Genomic DNA, 5,458 nt, shown 5'->3' with positions numbered 1-5,458 from the left:
GAGTTGTTTGTGAAGTTATAAATATAGTTTTGGTCTAGGTGCTCCTAACGACAAGTAACCGAAATCTAAGCTAAGAAGGCAATCGACCAAAAATGGCGTCGTTGTCGGGGACGGTGTTAACTTGATTTGATTTCCTTTGATTGTTATTAGTTGTGTCTTTCTTTACCTTGGTGAAGTAAAACTCCTTAAGGGTTGTTCTAATTATCTTCGAGTTGTTTGATATTTTGCATGTCTAGAAGATCACAAGGTAACTTGTTACCCATTGATCACGAAATTGAAAGGACTTTGACAACCAATAGAATACTTGCTAGAAATACTTTGAGAGGTATTGGTGAGGTTGTAGATATTCAACCAAATACTATTGAGTTCATCAACCCTTTTGCAAGAGAAGGTGAGGAGAACCCAACACAAAATCAATCACATAACCACCCCACAATGCCTAAGTTTTCATCACATTCCGTACCAACCGAGGAGAACCTACCCAATGGTACTCCCACACCACAACACTTAACCTAAAATTTCATTGCAAAATCCGCATTTATCCAATTAGTCGAAAGAAGCCAATTTGGGGGGATGCCTAGTGAAGACCCTCATTCCCACATGGAGACTTTTTGTGACTATTGTGATGTGATTTCACAAACCGGAGTGACTCAAGACGAAATTCGATGGGTCTTATTTCCTTTTTCTCTAATTGGCACCGCAAAACAATGGTTGAAGAGCCTTGATAAGGCTACTCTTGGAATTGACTCTTGGAAGAAGTTGGCTCTAGCTTTCTACAAAAAATTCTACCCTCCGGAAAAGACTAACATGCTAAGAGCTCAAATTACGGGTTTTAAGCAAAGGGACGAAGAATCTTTGTATGAAGCTTGGGAGCGATTCAAAGGAATTTGTCGCTCATGTCCTCATCATGGACTTAGCGAGTGGTTCTTGGTACAACGATTTTGGAATGGTCTTTATGAAGACTCAAGAAACATTCTCAACATGGGATCAAATGGTATGTTCACCGAAGTTGACGATAATCAAACTTGGAACAAGATTGAGGAAATGGCGGTCCATAATTCACAATATAGTAGACCTCGCAAGGCTACTAGAGGAGGAAAGCATGAAGTGGACTCTATTACTCAATTGGTTGCTCAACTTAGTGCTCATATTGATACCATCAACTTGATGTTTGAAAAAGCTATGGCTAAGCTTGAAGAAGCCTCAAAATCACCAAAGCATCATGTTAATGCCATTGTGGCATCTTCATCTATCCCAAGTGGGATATGTGAGAATTGTGGAACTTTGGGACATGACCAAAGTGAATTTAGGGGAACAAATGAGGAAGTGAATGCTTTTCAAGCATACAAAATTGGTACCCCTTATTCCAACTATTACAATGAAATCTCTCATACAAAAGCCAAAATGTTCAAAACCCTCAACCAACATACACCCCACCTCCCATGAGAAACCAAAATCAAAGACCCTTTTTCAACCAAAACCAAGGTTATCAAAATCAAACTTCATACAATCAATAAAGTGACCAAGGTTTTGATGTTCAAAAAGCGGTCCTCCAAATGCAAAAGAATCAGCATGAATTTTTCACTCAAATGCAAAAAGATAGCCAAGCAAAAGACATCACCAGCAACAACATCCTAACCCATACAAAAATGTTGGAAACTCAAATGACCCAACTAGCATCTTCAAGCTCTCAAAGACAAAAGGGGCAATTACCACCTCAAAGTAATCCCCCAAGACATGACACGGTTAGTGCCATTCACTTGAGGAGTGGTACGAGATATGAAGGACCAAAGAAGCAAGTTGAGGATGAAGTTGTGGAAGCTAGTGACAAGGAGAGAGTTGTGCAAAACTCTAGGGAAGAAAAACCCACCAATCAAGAAGTTTCAAACAAAAGTGAAGAAAAGGCCAAAGAGAAAGAGCCCATTGTGATTAGACTTCCATTCTCGAGTCGTCAAGCTAAGCCTCAGTTTGATGACCAACTTGGAAAATTCATGGAAATCGTAAAGAATTTGGAAGTCTCGATTCCCTTCACGGAATTGATCAATCACGTTCCGGCCTATGCGAAGTACATGAAGGACATCCTTACGAAGAAGAAATCAATCCGGAAGCTTGAGACTATTTCCTTCACTAAGGTGAGTAGCGCCATCCTTCAAGGGAGTTCACCTCCAAAACTCAAGGAACCGGGAAGTTTCTCCATTCCATGCACTATTGGTGACACTCCAATCAACAAAGCTTTATGTGACCTTGGGGCAAGTGTTAGTGTCATGCCATATTCGGTTAGCAAGAGGCTAGAAATAGGAGAACTCAAATGTACCAACATCACGCTTCAAATGGTGGATAGATCAACAAAGACACCTTTAGGGGTATGGGAAGATGTTCCCTTGAGAATTGGAAAATTCTTCATCCCGGTGGATTTCGTTATTGTTGACATGGAAGAAGACTCGAACATTCCTATTATCTTAGGAAAACCTTTCTTGCACACCGCGGGAGCGGTGATCGATGTGAAGCATGGAGAGCTCACCCTTGACGAGGGAGATGAAACCATCACTTTCAATCTTGACAAGACCATGAGAGCTCCCCGATTGCACGAGCCATGTTTTATGGTTGATCACTATAGCCGGAAGGATGATAGGAAGAAGTTGGAATTTCAATGGAAAAAGAAAGTGGATGATGCTCCATCAAAAGAGCAAGGAAATAGCAACAATGAGGGCTTGAAAAGCTCACCCATGACAAGTGAAGAACATGGCCTCATTGGCCAAGACAAGAAAGAAGGAGAGTTGTCTCCATCAACTCAAGAAATGTTTAATGATCAAGTAGACGAAGTTTGCGGTCTTTGGGATGATGAGTTTGAAGGGATATTCAATCCCTACATTGGTAATGCTATGAACTAAGACCATCATGGAGAACAACAAGTGCAAAATTCTATTAAGGACCTTTATCATGATAATGAGCAAGCTTTCGACTAATTCTTCAAGGTGTTTAGTAACATCAGCAACACCTTGAACATGCCCCCTTGACATCTCACATTGGATGAGAGTTTGGTGGAGTCCTCCCTAAACCACCATTTGTAAATATTCTAACTCCCTAACTTGCATTTCAATTATTACATTGCATTTTTTGTCATTTTTGGATTTATATTTTTGTGCTTTGATCAAGATATTCATCATTTTGAGAAAAGTGAGGGAGGACTTATGATTTTATTGATGTGTAGTGCTTTACCATAGTGTGGGGATAACAATTGCCTAGGCTATTCATGCCTTTGTAGTGCCCCTACAATGAAGAACACGAGAATTGATGAATGAAAATGACATGGGTTACGATGTACCCACGGATGGACCTGAATCCGTGTGGTCAAGGAAGAATCCGAGCTGCCAAATGGACAATCCGCTCGTCCTGAAGAACCCGAGCGTCCAAATTCACCAGACGCTCGTCTGGTAGAGCTGCAGAATACGTCTCAGCTGAGAATCCGCTCGTCTCATTTTGGACGGTCGTCCTTCACAAAAGACGCTCGTCCCTCCACAAACAATCCGCTCGTGTTTGCAGAAAGACGCTCGTCCTGTGACGTATTTTCCTGAGCCAAACACTGAAGAATCCGAGCATCCCGACATCTGGTCCGCTCGTCCTCCACTGCATTTTCAAATATAACGGGTGTTTTAAACCCTCTTCTCCCTTTCATTCTCATTTCTTCAACCTATAAACACTACCCACTACTCAAAAACCCCAAAACCCTCCTCCTCTCCATCAATAAAATCAAATTTCCTCAACCAAACTCAACCAAATCAAATCCAAACTTCGTCACAAAAAAAGTTAATCACTCCTTTTGCAACAACAAGTAATTCAAACACCAAAATCTTCAACTTTTGAGTCGATTTTTAGGATACAAAGCAACATTCATTCATCCTAAATCGATTTAGGTATCACTAAAAATTGAAGATTTCAATCTTTCATTGGTGTAATCAAGCAAAGGAGAATGGCAAGAACTAAAGGAGGCAACAAGGCACCCCAAAAGAAGATACTTTCCAAAAGGCAACTAGCTCTTCAAGCAAAACAATTGTCAAAGGCATTGGTAGTCCATGAGGCAAGGTTGGAGGTTCAACAGCAAGATCCCCCTACGGAAGCTACAACATCAACAACTCCGATCATTAAACAATTATCCAATTATACGGAGGTAACTTTCACTTCCGACTCTCACAGAGAGAAATTCATTCTCTTTGCTAAGAAAACCATCATGCCTACAAAGTTTATTTGTGAAGATGAATTGTCAAAATTGGGTGTTCTTGAACAAACCAAAACCTTCTTTGAGTCTATGGGATTGGGTAAATTGTTTACAATGAAATAATTGACATACCCCTCCCTCACCTTGGAATTTTTAAGTTCCTTGAAAGTCACAGGGGTGGAGACTCGAACCAACATCGAGTTTCGTCTTGAAAATGTTGATTGACGCATAACTTATGGAGAACTGGGTAAGATATTAGGCCTTAGAGATAACCCGAAATATACATATACTCCCATCAAGTATGACCCCGCTCCTCTTTGGATGGCAATTTCCGGAAAGAAATTTATACGCTTTCATGATTGTCGTGCTCTCTTAGTCCACCATCCGGGCATTAGAGTATGGCATAAGATCATTGGGAATACTTTGATAGCTAGAAATGGCACAAATCATCTTACCAAACTCGATTGTATTCTTCTTGAGTCGACCTTGAACATTGGGAGGGAATTTACCAAGCCATACAATGCTCTAAGACTTTTGGTTGAACGATGGCTTAATATCGATTGTGGCAAAGAAGGCACCGCCTTTATTGTCAATGGAGGACTAGTTACCCATTTGGCTAAGCATTTTAACCGGGATGGACACCATTATTCACAAATTCAAGTAGGTCAAGCACGACACTCTTGACAACAAATATGGGTGGTTAACAAGTGAAGCTAGATCCTTCCCCTTGCCTTCCAAAATTTGCCGATTGAATGTTCACCGACCGAACTACCTTCTCCCACTCTCTGAAGAGACCGAGTATATCATTCAACAACAAAGGGGCGAAATTGCCGAGCCCTCCTCCTCCATTATCACCCCACCTTACCCATTTGAATAGCACGAGTTCAAAGCCAAGGATGTCGAAGTGGGAAATGATTACTTGACACTAGTCATGAGGGAAATTCATACACAAGGTTACAATGATAGAGTGGATGCTTACAAGGCCCAATATACCCCCTCCTACATTTAACTAGGCAAGGACTTCTTGATCCATCTTGTCCTTTGCCTAGTTGGGCGGATAGGGAAGTATTCTTTCCTAGCATTCCTAGTGGTGGTAGACCGGGTGGAGAGGAGATGGTTGTCGAAGAGGGTGGTGACCAAGAAGGATGAGAAGAAGAAGAGGTTCAAGAAGAAGAAGTCCAAGAGGAGGAAGAGGAAAGTGAAGAAGAATAAGCAAGTGAAAGTGAGAGTGGACATGATTTC

General features: G+C 41.2%; 1 non-coding gene across 1 annotated transcript; it reads right to left on the bottom strand.

Moving 5' to 3' along the window:
- Nucleotides 1-807: 807 nt before the first annotated feature.
- Nucleotides 808-914, bottom strand: LOC141634619 (small nucleolar RNA R71). Its single transcript, XR_012539346.1, has one exon. It is a non-coding gene; the product is annotated as a small nucleolar RNA R71 (small nucleolar RNA).
- Nucleotides 915-5,458: the final 4,544 nt, after the last annotated feature.

The sequence above is a fragment of the Silene latifolia genome, chromosome Y (genome assembly GCF_048544455.1).
Source record: "Silene latifolia isolate original U9 population chromosome Y, ASM4854445v1, whole genome shotgun sequence".
In the NCBI taxonomy this organism is placed as follows: Eukaryota; Viridiplantae; Streptophyta; class Magnoliopsida; order Caryophyllales; family Caryophyllaceae; genus Silene; species Silene latifolia.
Note: the sequence above shows the minus strand (reverse complement) of the source record. Positions and strands in the feature narration are given on the sequence as shown.